Below are 17,986 nucleotides of genomic sequence, written 5' to 3' on the forward strand. Positions count from 1 at the left end.
GCACGAACCCGCGTCCCCTGCATCGTCAGGCAGACTCTCAACCACTGCGCCACCAGGGAAGCCCCTTTTTCTAACTTTTTAATTTTATTTTTTGGTCTTAGTTGTGGCATGTGACTCTTAGTTGTGGCATGCATGTGGGATCTAGTTCCTTGACCAGGGATCGAACCCAGGGTTCCCTGCAGTGGAAGCATGGAGTCTTAACCACTGGACTGCCAGGGAAGTCCCTAGGTTCTTTTAATATTAACCCTTTTATCAAAGCATTAAAAATTTAGCCTGGATGGCAGGGTTTTTAATTATAATTTGAATTGAAATATTTTTATTGCTACTTTTATAAAATCACATTCATCTTTGTGTGTGATTCTGTAGCATATCTTATTCTCATGCTAAAAACTTTGGTTCAGATTTGAGTCTACATAGTTTGCCAATTGCTTTTTAACTTTTTATTGTGGGTGCCATAAATTTTACAATATACACTTATAACTAATCCAACTCTACTTTCAAATAACGCTATACCACTTTACAGGTAATGTGAGTACCTTATAATAACAAAATAATCCTAATTCCTCTCTCCTATCCCTTCCTCATTGCTTTCATTCATTTCACTTATATATAAGCATATATAAACATATCTATATACCTATATGTATATATATAAAATCTACACCTAAGCATACATAGTCAAATATACGTTACTGTTAATATTTTGAATGAACTGTTATCTGTTTGATCAGTTGAGAAAAGAAAAATAAAACTTTTAATTTTACTTTCTTTTATTCCTTCTCTGATGCACTTTCTTTTTTTTAATTGGAGTATAATGTGTTAGTTTCTGCTGTAGAATAAAGTGAATCAGCTATATGTATACATATATCCCCTCCCTCTTGAGCTTCCCTCCCACCCCAACTCCATCCCACCCCTCTAGGTCATCACAGAACACTGAGCTGATCTCCCTATGCTATACAGCAGCTTCCCACTAGCTATCTGTTTTACACATGATAGTGTATATATGTCAATGCTACTGTCTCAATTGGTCCCACCCTCCCTTTCCCGGACTGTGTCCACAAGTCCATTCTCTATGTCTGCGTCTCTTTTCCTGCCCTGCAAATAGGTTCATCAGTACCATTTTTCTAGCTTTTTTTCTTTTTTTAAGTCTAACTTCCAGGTTATTGTCCTTTCAGAGAACAGTATTTCTTCAGTCTCTAAGGAACTAACTCCTTACAGGGGCTTTGGTGGAGGTTGTGGGGCAGCTCCCGCAGGTCTAAATCTGGGTGAAGGTGTTTGGTCCTTCCAGGCTTCCCAAGAAGGAGAACTATTCCTATCTTACTGTGAATGGCACAACTCACACAGTAATGTAGTTTCACATACAGCTTGGGAAGCACACAGGCATGGAAAACACTCGCTTTGGAAATGTCCCTGATGGCTTCACCCTCTGCTATGTTCCAGACGTCGAACTTCTTAACGGCCTTGTCCTTGGACACGCATCAGGCACAGCTGGTGCACAGAATAGGCTGCTCGTGGCCACAGCCCTTTTTGGCACAACCATTGTTCCTTCTTTCCTTGGTCATCTTGGAAGTGAGGAGGCAAGAGAACCTCTTCCTTTCTTGATGTAGATCTGAGTTAATGACGTTTATCATTTTCTTTCTCTCTAAAGAACTTTCTTTAAACATGTCTTGCAAGGCAGGTCTACTGGCAACAAAATCCCTCAATTTTTATCTGTCTGAGAGAGCTTTTATTTCTCCTTCACTTTTGAATGGTAACTTGAAAGGGTACATAATTCTAGGTTGGTGGGGGTTTTCTCTCAGCCCTTTAAATATTTCACTCCACTCTCTTCTTGCTTGCATGGTTTCTGAGGAGAAACCATGTAATGGTTTAAATTTAAATGATGTAAATCTTTCCTTTGCTCGTCTATAGATAAGGTGTTTTTTCCCCTCTTTCTTCTTTCTTCTTTTATCGTTGATTTTCTATATTTGAAAACGATATGCCTAGGTGTAATTTTTTTGGCATTTATCCTGCTTGGTGTTCTCTGAGCTTCATGAGTCCGTAGTATTCTGTCTGACATCAATTTGGGGGAATTCTCAGTCATCATTGTTTCAAATATTTCTTCTGTTCCTTTCCCTCTTTCTTTTCCTTCTGGTAACCCCATTATGCATATGTTATGCCTTTTGTAGTTGTCTCACTGTCCTTGGACATCCTGTTCTGTTTTGGGGTGTTTTTTTTTCAGTCTTTGGTCTCTTTGCTTTTCAGTTTTAGAGGTTTCTATTGATGTATCCTCAAGATTAGAGATTCTTTCCACAGCCAGGTCCAGTCTACCAATAAACTGATCAAAGGCATTCTTCATTTCTGTTACAGTACTTTTGATCTCTAGCATTTCTTTTTAGTTCTTTCTTAGGGCTTTTATCTCTCTGCTTACACTCCCCATCTGTTCTTTCATGCTGTCTACTTTATTCATTAGAGCACTTGGCATATTAGTGATAATTGTTTCAAACTGCTGGTCAGATAATTCCAATATCCCTGCCATGCCAGGTACTGATGCTTGTTCTGTCTCTCCAAATTGTGGGGCTTTTTTTGTTTGGGGGTGCTTTTTTTTTTGCCTTTTAGGAGGATTGTAATTTTTTCTTGATAGCCAAACATGATGTACTGAGCAAAAGGAATTGCTATAAATAGGCTTTTAATGTTCTGGTGGGGAGGTGTGTGTTATGTCTACGATTAGGTCTCAGTTTTTTAGTGGGTCTATGCCTCTGGTCTGTGAACTGCACAAGTGTTTTTTAGTTTTTTTCTCTTCTCTTTTAGTTGGAACAGGATAGCTAGAATGGGCTAGAGTTGAGTATCATTCCCTGTGTCCTCCCCTTATAGATCAAGAAGAGTTGTTGATTTTGCAGTTTGTTCAACATTTACTTGTTGTTAGGATGGAGTAGTAACTTCCAAGCTCCTTACATGCAGAACCAGAAACTGTATTCATAAGTTTATTAAAAATCTTTAGTGGTGGACTTCCCTGGTGGTGCAGTGGATAAGGCTGTGCTCCCAACGCAGGAGGCCTAGGTTCGATCCCTGGTCAGGGAACTAGATCTCACACACATGCCGCTACTAAGAGTTCGCATGCTGCAACTAAGAAGCCCACCTGCCGCAACTAAGACCCGGTGCAACCAAATAAATAAATTTTTTTAAAAAAAATCTTTAGTGGCAAAAATTGGGTTTTAGTCTGTAAAACTCTGAATATTATCAACCACAGAGAAGATGAGAATGCCATTTTGAGCTTAGACAGATTTTGAGAAAACAATATCTGAGTTTCACTTTACTCACTAACCTGGAGAATTGTAATTCAAATTGTAATTCAATACCCAAATGTCATGTTATTGTGTATACTGGGCTAAGGTACATACCCCTTGTATGATATAACTGTGTGGATAACTTGTACATTTAACTTGTCAGTACATACATACTGACACATACTAGGTACCCAATAAACAGCAGCTTTTAGAATTATTAGGGAAATAGTAAGTGCTTAATAAAGATTTGTCCAATTGAAATATGAAAAATAGACAAAATGGTATTTCATTATTAATTCTTATAAATTTTATTTCTCACTGAAATAACTAGGCTCTTTAGCTGAAACCACAGTTAATAAGGGAATTCCTCTGCAATTTTTAGGGTTTACTTTCTTTTTTTTTTTTTTTTTTTTTTTTTTTTTGCGGTACGCGGGCCTCTCACTGTTGTGGCCTCTCCCGCTGTGGAGCACAGGCTCCGGAAGCGCAGGCTCAGCGGCCATGGCTCACGGGCCCAGCCGCTCTGCGGCATGTGGCATATTCCCGGACCAGGGCACGAACCCATGTCCCCTGCCTCAGCAGGCGGACTCTCAACCACTGCGCCACCAGGGAAGCCCTAGGGTTTACTTTCATTCTGAATTATTCATTTACTTCTTTGCAGTGACATTTCAAATCAGTAATGTGTCATCTTTCAACTGCTGACATCATGGAATTTCCTTGTCTCCGGACATTGCTGCAGATAGGGAAAAAAAATACAACGTGTTTTTAATTTACTCATTTTAAAAAAAAATTTTAGATACAACCAATTCTTTTTAATAGTTGCACAATTTATTCATTTTAACTTAGTCTTTTACCAGCGGTTGAAGTATACTCACTGTTGTGGCCTCTCCCGTTGCGGAGCACAGGCTCCGGACGCGCAGGATCAGCGGCCATGGCTCACGGGCCCAGCCGCTCTGCGGCATGTAGGATCTTCCCGGACCAGGGCACGAACCCGTGTCCCCTACTTCGGCAGGCGGACTCTCAACCACTGCGCCACCAGGGAAGCCCTGAAGTATACTCTTAAATGAGAAAACTCGCTTGTATTTCTATTTTTTCTATTTGCTGGACTTTTTTTTGAACAGTGTATATCATGGCCTTTGGGATATCAATGGCCACAATTCAGCACAGTTCTGTTATAGAACATCCATGGGAACAACAATGAAATCATTGTTTATTTGTTAATAGAGGGAGCTGGAAAAGTGATTTTTGGTAGACACTAAACAGGACTTAATATAATTTTATGTTAAGCAGATATATTTCATGAATAAAAGTGCTTAATGGAATACATGGGCAAGAGATTCTGTACAATACTCTTCCTTTTAAATTCTTAACCACTATATTTATTACTTCAACAATTTCTACCACTCCGTGTCTCAACGTACAAAGTATGCTATGGTCTTGGTGAGAGATTAATGAGAAAGCAAAAAGGTGTCCTAGAATTTATAGTTACATTTTGAAAGTTTACAAAAGGTATTAAAATTTCTGAAGGATGAATTGTTTTGAATGTTTAGAAAATTAATATATAATTTTGTCAAAACAAGCCTGAAATTTAATGAGTCATTTAAGCCATTGTTTTGATCTCATTCTCTTTGCTAGTTATTTTCATTTAGGACAGTATCTGGGATGCCAGGGAGAGGGGGGTTCTGTGAAGGGCTTGTCTAAGCGGGGGTGTGCAGGGGTGTGCAGAGAGGGTGTGTGAATGTCCAAGGAGATTTACTGGGTCAAAGAAGATGTGCACATGATTCCATGCTGTGCCCAGTACACAATGGCAACCAGAGTCCATCTGGACACTGCTTCTAGGAAGGCTTACTCAGACCACCCTATTCATCAGGTTTTCTTGACCTCAATCTTAGGAAGTACACAAAATGCTTATTAAAACCTAAGTAAAAAAATTAATAGAATTTCATGTTTTATCCTTCATGTAAAATGAGAGAGGAGAAAAATATTTTTTCTTTAAACTATCTTCTTGTTCTTTTCTGTATTGTAGCTAAGACAACTCACATGTATAATTCCACTTTTATAAAACATTGTACCTTATAAATGGCCTCATAATTGTGCAATAGATGTAAACGCTACAGAATTTGTCCAGGAGTGAGACAGTTATCTGGTTCCACATTCGTTACTGTTCCCTCTGCATTTTCCCACCTAAGCCTGGGTTTTATAGAATGATCGCCCTGCTCCAATCCTTCCTTCAGACCTCATTTCCCAGGTGAGTAACACTCATCACAATATTCCCATGGACGAAGGGAGAGTCCACCAAGAACACACATGCCAATCCCAGCCCACGGTAGGGAGGGCTTTCTTCATGGTGTCGGCAATCTTGTCCTCATCCAGCTCTGAAGAGATCACACAAAATGAAACCCATGTTCAGATATGAGATTCATGTCTCAATCTCTTTTTTCCTTTGATATGTATGTAAATCTTTTTTTTTTAATTGGGGTATAGTTGTTTTACAATGTTGTGTTAGTTTCTACTGTACAGTGAAGTGAGGTAGAGTTCTCTGTGCTACATAGCAGGTTCTCATTAGTTATCTATTTTGTACATATTAGTGTTGTTAATTTTTACCAAGGTAATTTATTTATTGGTAATTTTTTTTAAAGTATCAAAGTTTCAAATCTATATAATAGTTTCATGGGAAGTATTTTTAAAGTACTTTAAAAACAGTGCAATCCCTATTTTACGTGATCATTAAAGTCAGTAAAATATTTTAGTGCTTGTTTCCTTCCCTGAAGAATGCAGAATTTCAATCATTTTCAGTGAAAAAAAGAATAAGGATTTCCCTGGTGGTACAGTGGTTAAGACTCTGTGCTCCCAAGGCAGGGGGCCCAGGTTCTATCCCTGGGAAGGGAACTAGATCCCACATGCATGCCGCAACTAAGGAACTGGTGGTCTGCAACTAAGGAGCCCGCTTGCCTCAACTAAGACCCAGTGCAACCAAATAAATAAATATTTTTTTAAAAAAGAAAAATAATTGGTCTTAGCACTCATTTAAAAAATGGAGTTAGTAGACATCATTACAAAAATTTTTAAATCTGATGTATGAAGATACATAATTCTATATGTTTAAAAAGAAAATAAGATTCTTCTATAAAATAATAATTCTAATAACTGAACTTAGAATACTTAGAAACAAGTTAGAAGAGCATGCCTGATGCAGTATCAAAACTAATATAAGACTTATGTAGTATTTTTTACTAAGTTCAGAAACGTAAAGCGCTTTTCCCATCCAGTACACACGGCCCTATATCAGTCAAGGAATATTTCACTGATGCCGTTCCTACAAAGGAAAGCCCGAGTGCTAAAAATTCCAGTGCTTATGAAATACATAAATATTTTGTTTTATTCCAGGGAATATTTTCTAAAATTCAGACGATGTAACAATGGGAAATAGAAATAAATTCCCTTATTTGAACTTCCTCTATTCTGATAAAGAAGTTTTTCTTATTTCTTTTTCAGAAGAGATCAAAGAAGTAGCTGCCTTTTAAAGTTAACTCATGACTGGCAGTTACCTACTTCGTTCATCCTCATCAGAAGTTTGCCTTCATTCCTTTTGTACGATTGTGATAGGTTACAATCCTTTTATTGAGCGTATGGCTTAGATCCTCTGTAGGGCCAGTGAGCCCCCTCCCCAGATCTGAACAGGCAGGCAGAGATTCCCTTCAGCTCTGCACTTGGCAGTCATTTCACACAAGGTGCAACGTTTACCAAAGAGAATTGGAAAGCTTTTCTCTACTTAAATACATTCTTGTTAAATAATGTGTTTTAGAAGAAAATAAATGTTTACCTTGCATGTTGATAAAATTGGGTAAAGTTAAATTTCAAGTCCTTTATTTGAAAGTAATCACCATTAAAGAATTGTTTAGCAGATCTGCTTAACCCTGGACGTGAACTCAACGATGGATTCACCAAAGACTAGGGAACAAAATCTCTCCAAGTATTGATAGTACATTAGGAATTTTCTCTCTCAGAAGGCACTATCTCGGCATAGTGTAAAGAATTCCCTCTTTTGATTCCCTGTGGGTCTTGGTTACATGGGCTCTGATTGTAACCATTAAACAAACCTCCTTGGATACTCAGCCTCTTATTTTTATGCCTGGCTGGAGGGAATAATGGCCCCGTAGTCACTGCAGCCTGCTGTGTGGTTGCTGGGAGAGTGGATTAGCTATGCCTGTTTTGGTTTTGAATGAATATACCCCCTGGCAAGCCATGCAGCCAAAATAGTTTGTTAGGTGGCACATTTATAGAACTGGTGGCTCACCCTTACAAACACCCTATATTCCTATGGGACTCAGATTTCTTTATCAAAAATGCACAGACATCAAAAATACTGAGCCACTATGCTCTACACCTGAAACTAATATAATATTATAAATCAGCTATACTTCAATAAAAAAGATGTGATATATATACAATCAGATATTATCCAGCCATGAGAAAGAAGTAAATTCTGCCATTTGTGACAACATGGATGAACCTGGAGGACATTATGCTAAGTGAAATATTGATAAGGCAGACAGAGAAACACAAATACTGTATGATATCACTTATCTGTGGAATCTAAAAAAGCCAAACTGATAGAAACAGAGAGTAGAATGGCAGCTAACAGGGGCTGGGGGTGAAGGAAATGGGGAGATGTGGGTCAAACTTTCAGTTATAAGATGAAAAAGTTTGGGGGATCTAATGTACAGCGTGGTGATTATAATTAACAATGCTGTATTATATACTTGAAAGTTGCTAAGAGTAGATCTTAAATGTTCTCACCACAAAAAAGAAATGATAAGTATGTGAGGTGATAGAGATGTTAGCTCACACTATGGTGGTATATATATCATTTCACAATATACATGTATCAAATCAACATGCTGTACATCTGAAACTTACACAATGTTATATATCAATTATGTCTCAATAAAGCTGATAAAAGATTTTAAAAATGCACAGACATGGGAGCAGCACTCATAGCATAAGCCTGTCTTTCTTTTTTTTTTATAGATTTAATTAATTTATTTATTTTTGGCTGCATTGGGTCTTCGTTGCTGTGCGCGGGCTTTTCTCAAGTTGTGGCGAGCGGGGGCTACTCTTCGTTGCGGTGCATGGGCTTCTCATTGCTGTGGCGTCTCTTGTTATGGAGCACGGGCACTAGGCACGTGGGCTCAGTAGTTGTGGCTCGTGGGCTCTAGAACACTGGCTCAGTAGTTGTGGCGCACGGGCTTAGTTGCTCCGTGGCATGTGGGATCTTCCCGGACCAGGGCTTGGACCCGTGTCCCCTGCATTGGCAGGCGGATTCTCAACCACTGTGCCACCAGGGAACCCCCAAGCCTGTCTTTCTTACTTCATTTCCTCTTTCTATCTTCTGAAAGAAGAGAAGAATGTAAGGACATGTCCACAAGCCTTTATGTCGTTCTGTTCCTATAACATCTCCAGGAAAATCAGAGCAACTAGTTTATATGAATAATCTACATCAGGAGATTAATAATCAGTGAGGCCAGCTGACTCTGAATTTTGTGCTCCATATATTACTCACAAAAAAGGTATTTGCCTGAAGTCTCTTTGCCCAGCTGGTGGCCTTCCCTGAGCTCTTCAGTAGAAATGAGTATATTCTCTGAACAGTCGGGGGCCGATGAGGGATATGGGCAGGGGAAAGGTGTGTGGTTTCTGCGGGGTCCCTGGAGTTCCAGCATCAAAAGTCCTGAGAACTTGGGGGAGGAGTCAGCCCCAATCAAGCCAAGGGTGGAGATAACCTAGGTTGTGGGGAATGAATTTTCAACTTGGTCTGTTATACTTAAAGCAGTTAGGAGGATGGCCTTCTCTTCAAATGGAGGTTTGTATACCTAAAGGTCTGTTAATCATGTCCTGGAAGAAGAAACTAAGTCTGAATTAAATCTCTCTCAAGACAATACACTTCTACAACATTAGACAGAGGGAGTAGTCAAAAATTGTTTTGGAAAATTAGTAGCTGGAATAGTTAAAATTCCGATAGTACCAATTCTAGTAAAGAAGTACTCCAGTAAGTTTCCCCTGCTGCCATATGATGATTTTCCCAGAGATACTGGGTGAGTGGAATGAATTTCTTTAGCTAAAGGGAGTATATGTTCAATCCAATACATACCATACTAACTATACCAATATAATAGAGATAATTAATAATATATTTATGTATAAGGAACTCACCAATTTCCAGAGGAAGTTGAAGAGAAAGGAGTACATCTTCTTTTATTTTTCTCTATTAAGGGAGAAAGGATTAGAAGTCTAATTTCATCTTTCCCTTTTTGTTTTTCACCCAGAAAATACAGTTTTTATTTCTTTCTTTCTGTACGTATTTAGTTATTCTTGACTTCCCTCCAGGTTCAAGTAGTTGATTTCTATTTTTTTACTTTGTTACTTTGTTTTCCCACTTCTTCTTAAGCCAGTCAGCAACTGTGGCTCTGTGATTTTTGCTTTGCTGTTGAATCTTTTCTAGAGATGAAGTGATGTAGGCTAGAGCATGTATCAACAACTCTGCAGACTTCCATTTAAGTTTGCCTTCTCTCAACACTTTTATTCACATATAAGAATATACCCATACCCATACACAAACACAAGCATTTATGGGAATTTTCTATTTAAGTAAACTGATTTGAGTACTTTTTAATTTATTAATTAATTTATTTTTTGAGTACTTTTTTTTTTTTTTTTTGAGTACTTTTTTAATTCAAGGAGTTCTTTTGTAATGAAAACACATATCCCTAGTTTATCTAGCAGCAATTGGAAAAGAAATGCAATCTTCTGGCCCAAGTACAAATTCTTCTTCATAAAATCTTTAAATATTCAATATCAATTCCTTTGCAATAAGTGTTTTTTTCTCTCTGTTCTGGCTGTGTTTTAGTGCAAATACATTTGTCTCCTTTAGGTCCTAAAGTTTTCAACTGAAACATGTTTTGTTCTGTTTTTTCCCTTTTTTTTTCCAAAATTGTTTTGCCTATTTGAACCTGCATGGCAGCAGTTAAAAATGGCCTGCATCTGTAATGAAGAGACCTTTGAAGGCTCATAAAGCTTACTGATGTTTTTTGTTAGAAGAGGTCATAGATATTTAAGAGATTGCGAAAATGTTAAATTAAACTTCTCCCAGTTTGCCAAGAGCATACTTTTCTCTTGTAATCTAGATTCCTTATGCCTTCATTAGTTGTTGTTGTTGTTGTTGTTTTTTAATTTATTTATTTGGTTGCACTGGGTCTTAGCTGCAGCATGCGGGATCTTTAGTTGCGGCATGTGAACTCTTAGTTGCAGCATGTGGGATTAGTTCCCTGATGAGGGTTCGAACCCAGGCCCCCTGCACTGGGTGCACGGAGTCTTAGCCACTGGACCACCTGGGAAGTCCCCAAAATACAACAGTTTCTAATAAAATTGTTATAACAAATATATAAACAATACAACAATTATGGGACAAAGAAAAGGCAGTTCTAAGAAAGAAGCTTATAGCTATAAATACTTATATTAAGGAAAAAAGAAATATCTCCAACAAGCAACTTTATTTTACACCTTAAGCAACTAGAAGAAGAACAAAGTTAAGAAGGGAAATAATAAAGATCAGAGCAGGAATAAATGAAATACAGACTAAAAACAAAGAAAAGAGAAAAGATCAATGAAACTAAGAGCAGTTTTTTGAATAGACAAAACTTTAGCTAGACTTACCAAGAAAAGAAGACTCAAATAAAATTAAAGAGAAGACATTACAACTGATACTACACAAATACAAAGGATCCTGAGAAACTACTATGAACAATTATACACCAACAGATTGGACAACCTGGAAGAAATTGAGAAATTACTGGAAACATACAACCAACCAAGGCTAAATTATGAAAAAAATAGATAATATGAACAGACCAATTGCTAGTAAAGGAGACTGAATCAGTAATAAAAAAAACCTCCCAACAAAGAAAATTCCAGGACCAGATAGTTTCACTGTTGAATTCTGCTAAACATCTAAAGAACTAATACCAGTCCTTCTCAAACTCTCCCAAAAAATAGAAGACAAGAAAACACTTCCAACCTGCAGTATAAAAAAATAAAATACAATTCAAAAAAAAAACCCACTTCCAAACTTATTTTACAAGGGTAACATTACCCTGATACCAAAGCCAGACAAGAACACTACAAGAAAATAATATTACAAGTCATATCATTAATGAACATAGATGCAGAAATTCTCAACAATATATTAGTGAATCCTATTCAATAGTACATGAAAACAATTATTCAACATGATCAAATGGGATTTATTCCAGAGATACAGGATGGTTCAACAACTGCAAATCAATCAATAATACAATACACTACATTAACAAAATGAAGGATAAAAATCACATGATCATCTCAATAGGACAGTCTTTTCAATAAATGGTGTTAGGAAAACTGGATTGTCACATGTAAAAGAATGAAATTGCACTCTTATCTTACACCATACAAAAAAATCAACTCAAAATGGATTAAAGACATGAACATAGACCTGAAACTGTAAAACTTCTAGAAGAAATATAAAGAGTAAGCTCCTTGACATTGGTCTTGGCAATGATTTTCTGGATTTGACACCAAGAGCAAAGGCAACAAAAGCAAAAATAACAAGTGGGATTATATAAAACTAAAAATCTTGTACTGTGCCCCTGTCAGAGAATAAGCCATTCCACATAAGTGAATTTTCCAGGAAACTAAAAATTGCAGTGCCAAAGACTTATTTTATTAATACATTTGAAATAAATATTTCTAAAATTTATTATATTTTTCTCCTTTTTTGGTAAATAATGAATGCAATTTTTAAATGAGGCAGAGAATCATTTGTTGGTTATGTGTCTCTGAAAAATTATCATCAAGTTTCTAGGAAAACAGAGCTAAGTCTTATACAGAAAACTACTGTACCTTAAGACAAAATATTTCAGTTCCTGGAACTCCCAACTGAATACCACTAAAAAGTCAGAAGCTGGGACTTCTCTGGTGGTCCAGTGGCTAAGACTCTGTGCTCCCAATGCAGGGGGCCTGGGTTCGATCCCTGGTCAGGGAATTAGATCCCACATGCCACAACTAAGAGTTCGCATATTGCAACTAAAGATTCCACATGCTGCAACTAAAGATCCTGCACACCATGATGAAGATCCCACACACAGCAACGAAGATCCCCTGTGTTGCAACTAAGACCCCACACAGCCAAATAAATAAATAAATAAATAAATTTTAAAAGGTCAGAAGTCATTTATCACAGAAGGTTTTTCTCCCATGGATAATTCTATAATCTGTTTATTCTATATATTCATTTTTTGTTTCATATCTTTCAACTTAGAGTTGTTATACACTTGACAATAGTATTTCTGCTACTATTATACCAGTGAACCAAATGTGGGGGAAAAGTTTCTGCTCAGCAAAGGAAACCATCAACAAAATGAAAACACAACCTATGGAATGGGAGAACATATTTCAAACCACATAACTGTTGTGAGATTAATATCCAAAATATACAAGGAACTCATACAACTTAATAGCAAAAAACCTACAAACAACCCAATTAAAATATGGGCAAAAGATTGGCATAGAGTTTTTCCAGAGAAGACATACGAATGGCTAACAGGCACATAAAACGGGGCTTAACATCACTAATCATCAGAGAAATGTAAATCAAAACTGCAATATTACCTCACACCACTTAGGAGGACTATTAATGAAAAGGCAAGTGATAATACATGTTGGCAAGGATGTGGAGAAAAGGGAATCTGCTGTCCTCAACCTGGAAGAACCTGTTACAATAAGCTCTTGTGACCTCCTTGTTGTAAGTGCTGGCCAGATATCCATGACCAGGGCCATCAACCGAGCCCAGAAACTCTGGTCAGTGAGAATCACAGCAGAAATCATGTATGACTTGTCACAGTCCCAAGAGGAATTACAGGAGTACTGCAGACATGATGAACTCACCTATGTGACCCTTGTCTCAGATAAAGAAGGAAGCCATGTCAAGGTTAAATCTTTTGAGAAGGAATAGCTAACAGAGAAATGAGTGCTGGAGTCCAATCTCGTGGTCCATGTTGGGCAGAAACTGAGGACTAAAGTCAGTGATGAAAGTGTTACCAAACTTAGATTTGGCTGCTTGCTGCTTGAAAGCCAATACTGAAGAGACAAGTATTGGTAGAAAGGAAAGGTTGCTTTATTTAGGAGGCCAGCAATCCTGGGAAGAAGGTGGACTCATGTCCCAAAGAACCAACTCCCAACTGCCAATCTAGGGGCATGAGATTTTAAAGGGAAGTTTCAGGAGTTATAAGTGGAGGGAGTGGGCTACATGTAGAACAGCACAGTCAACTCTGACAATCAACTTGAATTTGGTCATGTGGTGGTCTGATCAGTGTCATCTTGATTGTTTTAAGTACAGTTAATCTTCAGTTCCAGGGTCTGTTTGTTCCCATTTCCTTGAGGCCAGTTCTTGGAATTGTGTAAGATGGAGCAGTTTATGTCATGGCTACAGTCTGGTCATCATGCAGTTAACTTCTTCCACCTAGTTGGGGTTTCTGTATATGCAAAACAGCTCAAAGTACATGGCTCAGAATATTATCTATAGCCCTTGAGGAGGAACTAGAGGTCCTTGACTTTGATTAATGACTAAACTTTTATTATTTTATCCTATTTGGCTGCTTTTCTTTGCTTCTGCATTTTTCTCACTTCTCTGATTAAATTAATTCTTTGGCTAAAGTTTTTCTACAGACAAGAGGCAAGTGGAGGACACGGGGAGCAGGTGTCACAGGAAGGCCCCTTGAGTCCTGCTCGATTACAAAAGGACTATCAGAGAAATTTCTGAAAATCTTGCCGTACAAAACCTGAAGGGGTCATTTTCAAATGCTTCAGGTTTGTTGAAACCCATGAAGCAACATTTGTTCATATTGTGAGTGTGATAGTCCCAGAGAAGCTGTCAGCCAACACTAGGGGATGGTATGAAACTCAGATAAAAACACTTCATACCTGCCTTGCCAACTTACATCAGAAAAGCAGTGAAATTGAAATTTTGGCTGTGGATCTACCCAAAGAAACAATCTTACAGTTTTTATCATTAGAGTGGGATGCTGATGAACAGGCATTTAACACAACTGTGAAGTAGCTGCTGTCATGCTTGTCAAAATAAAGATACCTCAAATTAGTCTGTGATGAAATTTATAACATCAAAGTAGAAAAAAAGGTGTCTGTGCTATTCCTGTATAGCTACAGCAATGAATACTACAGAAACTTATTTTAATTCTCAAGAATGATGATTACACTATGCAAAAAGACAGGAGCTTATACTATATAGTGTTGTACATTCATTGTAATTTAAAATTAACTTTACATTCTAAGAAGCTGTCCTACAAAGTAAGTTGTAAGTTTTTCCTGTGTAATATATTATAAATTTATCTTTCTGAACACAATAAATGCTTTCATATTTTAAAAAGGGAACTCTTATGCACACATGATGGGAATGTAAACTGGTACAGCCACAGTGGAAAACAGTTTTTGAGGTTCCTCAAAAAATTAAAATAGAACTACCATATGATCTAGCAATCCCACGTCTGAGTATATATCTGAAGGAAACAAAACCATTATCTCAAAGAGATAGCTGTACTCCCATGTTCATTGCAGCATTATTCACAATAACCAAGGTATGAAAACAACCTATGTGTCTGTCAGTGGAAGAATAATCAAGAAATTATTAGATACACTTACAGACACACACACACACACACACATACACACAGGAATATTACTCAGCCTTAAAATAAAAAGGAAATCCTGTCATTTTTGACAATGTGGATAACCTGGAAGGCATTATGCTAAATGAAATAAGCCAGACAAAGACAAACACTGTATGGTATTGAAATGGAGCAGGACCCTATAGTATATGCCCCCCATGTCCTCAGCCTGCCTTTTGTCTGTGGAAAAACTTTAGCCAAAGAATAAGTTTAATCAGAGAAGTGAGAAAATGCAGAAACAAAGGACAAGAGTCAAAGGAGACCAAATAATAATAGTTTAGTCATTAAGCATAGTCAAGGACCTTTTAGTTCCTTCTCAAGGGCTATAGATAATATTCTGAGCTATATCCTGTGAGCTGTCTTATAGATACTGAAACCCACACCAGGTGAAGTTAACTTCGTGATGACCAGACTGTAGCCATGACATAAGCTGCCACAATTCCGAGAATTGGCCTCAAGGAATGGAAACAAACCTACCCTGGAGATAAAGATTAATTGTACTTAAAACAATCAAGATGACGCTGATTAGACCACCGATGATCAATTTCAAGATGACTGTCAGAGCTGACTGTGCTATTTCTGCATGTAGCCCCCTCCTTCTGTCTATAAAAGCTCTTCTCCCTGATTTTCAGTGGGGGTGAGTTGGCCTATGGACAGGCATCCGCCCTCCCCCACACTTGCTGGCATCCAAAATAAAGCAAACTTTCCTTTCCACCAAACTTGCCTCTTTATTGGCTTTTAATATTTATTTATTTTATTTATTTTTGGCTGCGTTGGGTCTTAGTCGCGGCACGCGGGATCTCCACTGCGGTGCACAGGCTTCTCTCTCTCTAGTTGTGGTGCGCGGGCTTAGTTGCCCCGCGGCATGTGGGATCTTAGTTCCCCGACCAGGGATCGAACCTGCATCCCCTGCATTGGAAGGCAGATTCTTTACCACTGGGCCACCAGGGAAGTCCCTTTATTGGCTTTTGAGTGGTCAGCAGCCAGACCCCACTTTCGGTTACAGTATCACTTAGATGGGGAATCTAAAAAAAAGTTGAACACATAGAAACAGAGTAGAAAAGTGGTTTCCAGGGACTGCAGATGGGGGAAATAAGAGGTTGGTAAAAAGGAAAAAGTCAGTTATGAGATGAATAAGGACTGAGGATCTAATGTATAACACGGTGACTATGAGTTGATAACGCTCTTTTGTATGACTGAAATTTGCTAAGAGAGTAAAACTTACATGTTCTCACCACAAAAAGAAAAAAGGCAAATATGTTAGGTGATGGATATGTTAATTAACTTGACTGGGGGGAGGGGAATCCTTTCACAACGTAGATGTATATCAACTCATCATGTTGCACACTTTAATTATCTTACAATTTTATTTGTCATTTATACCTCAATAAAGCAGAAGAAATAAGTACCCATGTGCACTCCTAAGTTTTCCCTTAGGTTTCCTTGTGAGAATCACGAAATTATTTAGTTACCTCTTAACTGTGCTTTTCTTCCTTCTAAATTAGGAGTCTTTAAATAAATTTGTCAGAAAGATTGTTTAAATAAATCTTGTTCTATACAAAATTAGCTTTAAGGAGTTGACAGGATTGATTCAGGGGACAGACAATTCTGATAAGAATTGGATGTTAGATTACAGACAGGGTCCAGGGGTGCTAAGAAGTGGTCAGAAACAGGGGAACAGGGCTTCCCTGGTGGCGCAGTGGTTGAGAGTCCGCCTGCCGATGCAGGGGACACGGGTTCGTGCCCCGGTGCGGGAAGATCCCACATGCCGCGGAGCGGTTGGGCCCGTGAGCCATGGCCGTTGAGCCTGCGCGTCCGGAGCCTGTACTTCGCAACGGGAGAGGCCACAACAGTGAGAGGCCCGCGTACCGCAAAAAAAAAAAAAAAAAAAAAAAAAAAAAAAGAAACAGGGGAACAAAGTAGCAAACAAAGAAAGCCCTCAGACCAGGGTAGGTAGTATGCTAGGGCATTTGTGCTTTTTTCGTTCCAAAGGGAACTTCTGAGAACAAAATATGCAGGCTTGTAATTCTTATTGTTTTCCTAATGATACAAACTCTTTATTTTATTTTTCTTTAACAAGTCACCCTCATCATTCAGCTTGAGGTTCTTCACTGAGAAGCTAGTCCATAATGCAGATTCAATTTTCAGACAAAATTTCCTGAGGCAGTGTATATATTTTATTTTAAACCAAACAATGGGTAACATACTAAGGTCCTCCACCGCACTAATACTGTGATTCTACCAACAAAAACTATTAAATATTAGGCCTGTTTTTTCTTTAAAACTTTACTTTTGCTTTTCATTTGAGCCTATTTCCAAAAGTTTTTGGCTACACATAATTTTACTAAGGTATTTGTATTGGATTCAATGTAATATCATTTTAACCAAAAACGTCCCTTTTGTCTTTGAATTGGTACCATATTTGTATTTTAGAAACATTTAGTTTCCTAGCACCCAGCAATTTAAAAAAATAACTGGCTTAGTACAAAAACTTTCACAAATCATTTATCTAAAACTACCACTGACTCTTGAACAACGCCAGGGTTAGAGGTGCCCATCCCTACACAGTCTGAAATCGGCGCTCCGTATTCATGGTTCTGCATCCAAAGATTCAACCAACCTTAGATCATGTAGTAACATAGTACGCATTTATTGAAAGAAAAATCTGCATATAAGTGGACTTGTGCAGTTCAAACCCATGTTGTTCAAGGGTCAATTGTACTTGCTTATATAAGTTGCAATTTCCCAAGAATCCCCTCTCCTGTTTGGGGCAATGGACAGTGTGTGTGTGTGTGTGTGTGTGTGTGTGTGTGTGTGTTTTTAAACCAGCATTCTCATTTATCTTGTTAAAAGCTTAAAACAACAACAAAGAAGAATACCAAACTTGTTCATTTCGTTAAAAGTAACAACCTTTTGTTGGTTAATTGATGGTCTTTTTCTCCCTGTTATTAA

At 37.9% G+C, this 17,986-nt stretch overlaps 2 pseudogenes; one reads left to right on the plus strand and one right to left on the minus strand.

The window, feature by feature from the left end:
* Positions 1-1,212: 1,212 nt before the first annotated feature.
* Positions 1,213-1,562, minus strand: LOC116749525 (annotated as a pseudogene).
* Positions 1,563-12,987: 11,425 nt separating this feature from the next.
* LOC116748529 lies at positions 12,988-14,544 on the plus strand (annotated as a pseudogene).
* Positions 14,545-17,986: the final 3,442 nt, after the last annotated feature.

The sequence above is a fragment of the Phocoena sinus genome, chromosome 2 (genome assembly GCF_008692025.1).
Source record: "Phocoena sinus isolate mPhoSin1 chromosome 2, mPhoSin1.pri, whole genome shotgun sequence".
Lineage (NCBI taxonomy): Eukaryota > Metazoa > Chordata > Mammalia > Artiodactyla > Phocoenidae > Phocoena > Phocoena sinus.